Source organism: Echinops telfairi, unplaced genomic scaffold, assembly GCF_000313985.2.
Source record: "Echinops telfairi isolate 266 unplaced genomic scaffold, ASM31398v2 ScPeMD7_7469;HRSCAF=8507_1, whole genome shotgun sequence".
In the NCBI taxonomy this organism is placed as follows: domain Eukaryota; kingdom Metazoa; phylum Chordata; class Mammalia; order Afrosoricida; family Tenrecidae; genus Echinops; species Echinops telfairi.
The window spans coordinates 105,874,108-105,878,325 of NW_022111373.1; the positions used below are offsets into that span (position 1 = coordinate 105,874,108).

Consider the following 4,218-nt stretch of genomic DNA (forward strand, 5'->3'; position numbering starts at 1 on the left):
TACAAACTGTAAGCTTCCTTAATAAACCTTTTAATAATGAATTTTTTTTGTGAGTTCTGTGAGGCCATTGCAATGAATACTAGAACCCAGAGAAGTAAACTAGAGAACATTATTAAAATAGCCCCGTGAGGGTGAGGTAGAGGATAGGCAGTGACGGTTGAGGTGGTAGGAGAAGGAGGTGGTGTCGAATCATTTTGAAATGGCACCGATGCTAGCCATGAAGCCTACATTCCAGGAAGGTGTGATAGATAGTTCTAGGATCCTGTGGACCTCTTCTTTATGAAGCAAAATGTGTAAAGACCCCACAAAGGACAAACAAGTGACATACTGTACATCACAGTGATTGGAATAAAAACTAGGATGAATGGGCTCCAGAAAGCAGAGTGCTCAAATATGTGGACACCAATCTTCAGAAACAGAACTTCGAAAAGCCAACCAGGAGCACTATGCAGAAGGGAAGATCAGAGGGGCTGCTCCAGACAAGACATCTGGTCTGCAATAGAAAAGGTTGCTGTAAAAACAAAGAAAATGCCTGGAAATGGAGATGGGTGGGAGTACCAGTGAGTCACTTCAGACCCCTTGGGAGAAAGGGCCAGGGACTACTATTTTAAAAAAATTTTTTTAATCATTTTATTAGGGGCTCATACAACTCTTATCACAATCCATACATATGTCAATTGTGTAAAGCACATGTGTACATTCATTGCCCTCATCATTCTCAAAACATTTGCTCTCCACCTAAGCCCCTGGCATCAGGGCTAGAGCCTACTATTGAAAATGAAGAGAGGTGCAGTCAAAAGCAAGACCCTTGAAGAACTAAATCCATGGCTTGTTGTTAACTGGGGCTCAATTACTAGGCAAAACTAGCTCTTTCTCTTCCTTCCAAGAAGACTATGGACTCCATCCTAGAGGACTACACAAATTCTAAGAAATCTCCAGGAAACACTGATCATAAGGAGTGTGCTATTGATGAGGCTGTCGTAGGGAACCAGGAATACTACAAGGTAACGATGGACACTCAGCTGTTCTACAAATTTGGGAGGCTTCAATAGGCCAAAATCCGCACAGATCATGCTCACGTACCCAGGTCCCAGGAGTACAGACATGACCAAATGTACTGGATTAGGTACTAGTCTACTGATACGATGATTTGTACAAATGGAGCAAGGCTGGCCTGTACAGTGCTGGATGAGCAGGCTCTTGCTTTATTACTCAGCAACCTTCATGATGTCCTAATATACCTGACAAAGAATGATGCCACTTTGTGCAGTGTCAGTGATTGTGAGATGGCTCCTCCTGAGTATCATGGGAAAGGCTGTAGGAGACTGCTAACACTCGCTTCTATTTGGACTCTGGAAGGACATGTTTGTTTTTAGTCCTACTCTTGCACACTCTTGCCTGCAAAAATGTTAGTATTCAACATTTTCAAAGCATATAACAAAGCATATAAAAAAATTGATGTATGTTTTGTTTTCTGTATGATTTTAAACAGAAAAAAAAGACAAAGGGTTGTTACCATATAAACTCATGTATAAGCCGAGTTTTCTCAGCACATTTTTAATGCAGTTTTGTGGTAAAATTAGATGCCTTGGCTGATATTCGGGTTGGCTTGTACTCAAGTATATATGGTATGCCTTTTAAAAATTAGGAAGAAGAGGGAAGGATCATGCATGCTTTGAATAAGAATGTGTTCAACGATTTCTGGAGGTCACATGTAGTCAAAAAACCAATAGCAGAAGGCAGACATCTAACCTGCATGGTAGGCATTGGTGAAAAGCAAGGTTCCGGGAATTGACAGGAGACCAATAGAGATGTCTCCACAATGGATGCACGTGCTCACTTAGGTAAACCAAGAATTTGAAGATGGCTTCTTGGCCAACTGACTGTATGAGATCCATGACTACACCTATCCAAAGAAAAGCGATGCGACAAAAAGCAGAAAATATTGAATACTGTCATTAATATCTCATTCACGTAGAATTATGCTGAAGAACATTTTTAAATGTTTGCAGCAGTACATCAGCAGGGAACTGCCAAAATAACTCTGGATGTAGAGTGAGAAATGTCATTGGTGATGACAAGTGGATCTTGGCTAAAAGCAGGACATCAGAAATATGGTTCCCTGTGTTTTATTGATTATGAAAAGCCATCTGACTCTGACTTTTCAAAAGCAATAGTCAGGCCTCAGTTTTGAGGTGCCTTCAGGTGGCTTTGAACCTGCAACTTTTTAGTCACCCAGTGCTTAATCATTTGCACCACATCCAGGACCCCATCTACAGCTTTATAGAGACTAGGCTTTCAATACATATGTTGGGGGAACACAATTCAATTAATAATACATTCATCTTATATATTCTTTATTTTATCATTGAACTCTTGACATATTTCTTACACAATTCATAATGATTAAAAAGAAAGCAGTGATTTCACTGCCTTTGTTCTAAGTTTCTTTTTCTTTTTTTCTGAAATATTCTTTTATACCATGTAAACATTCTCGCAGCCTAAAGTTGCATAATTTTCTAACCTATGCACCATGTTGTCAATACAGTTGTATTTCTAAAATAATAATGGGTCAGAATCATTTTTCAGGCTTAAATTATTTAGTGACTTCTCCATTGCCTTCAAAATAAAGTTCAACTTTCAATTTACAAATCGAATAAAGCATTTCATTCCACCTAATTTCCCAGCTGCATGATATACTACTTTCTCCATAATCAAACACCAAACCACACTCACTGCCATTGACTGAAGGCTGCCCTGACCCTAAGGCATCGTAGAAATGCGCCGACGCGTTTCTGAGACTAACTCTTTACTGGACTAGAAAAGTATCTTTCTCCAGAGGAGTGACTGGCTGGTGAATTCCAAGTGTAACCACGACACCACCAGGGCCTCTTCATCCAAATCCAACACCTAAACTCACTGCCATCGAGAGAGTGTTGACTCATAGCAAGCCCCCATGAGTTTCTTGAGACTGTCCTTGATAACTGGAGCAGAAAGGCCAGTCTTTCTCCCACGGAGTTGCTTTGAACCCAGTGGGTCACTATGACTGACACCTGTGGGCTCCTGCATACGGTTCTGAAAAAAGCAAACAGACAGTTTCGAAATGGAGTGATCCAGGATTGAGAACAGTAGGTAGTTATCTTCTTGAATTATACCATTGATAAACTCGTTTACATTGATATAAAGAAACATTTCTAATGCTATGCAGTAAATTCCATCACAGACTCTATTTGAACACTTACTTGAAAGATGATGTCACTGCATATTCAAAATGCTGCAAAGCAGGAACATCTTTGTGATCATCATGAGCAATTGCAAGATCAATGAAGAGAAAAAAGAAAGAAAACGAAGAAAAGATAAAGGCCACTTTGAAGGAAGCTGCAGCAGTCTAGGGAGAGCTGAGAGGGAAGCTTTACTCACTCGTCTACAAACAAGCAAATGAAGGTAAAAATTTAGAGTGACGGGTGGGTAAGAGCACACCAGTGAGCAAGCTTTAGTTGTTTTAGTTAGCACCTCATTTTACCGTCGATTAAACATTGGAAACACAGCCTCGACAATCCCTCCAGAGCAAGCCTGCCTCACACACAAGGGAGCATCTTGAGTCTGTAACTAACAACAACATATATCATGAAAATATTATAGAAGAATATCAAGTCACAAAAACGAGGTTTAGGATTTCGATCTGTGGGTTGCTTGATATATGATCTTGAATAAATTGCTGTCTCTCAGAATTTCAGGGCCCTCAGTGGTGCAGTGGTTATGCATTGGGCTGCGATCTGCATAGAGGGCAGTTCCAAACCACCACCGACTTCGCAGGAGAAAGACTGGGCTTTCTACTCCTGTAAACAGTTACAGTCTCGGAAACCCACAGGACCCAGGTAAGGGTAACAATGAGTCTGGATTGAGTTTGGGGTCATTTTGTCAGCCATGAGTTTGGGTTCATTTTGTAATCCAACTAAAAAGCTGCAATAGTAATTACATCTGATAGGACTTTTATGTAGCTCAGCGCTTCTCAGCCTGTGGGTCACGACCCCTTTGGGGGTCAAATGACCCTTTCACAGGGGTTGCCCGATTCATAACAGTAGCAAAATTACAGTGAGGAAGTAGCAACAAAAATAATTTTATGGTTGGGTGGGTCACCACAACATGAGGAACTGTATGAAAGGGTCACAGCTTTAGGAAAGCTGTGTAGATCAAGTGGTAACAAAGGAATAATGT

The 4,218-nt window shown here is 40.6% G+C and overlaps 1 pseudogene; it reads left to right on the forward strand.

Moving 5' to 3' along the window:
* Nucleotides 1-777: 777 nt before the first annotated feature.
* Nucleotides 778-1,376, forward strand: LOC115873751 (annotated as a pseudogene).
* Nucleotides 1,377-4,218: the final 2,842 nt, after the last annotated feature.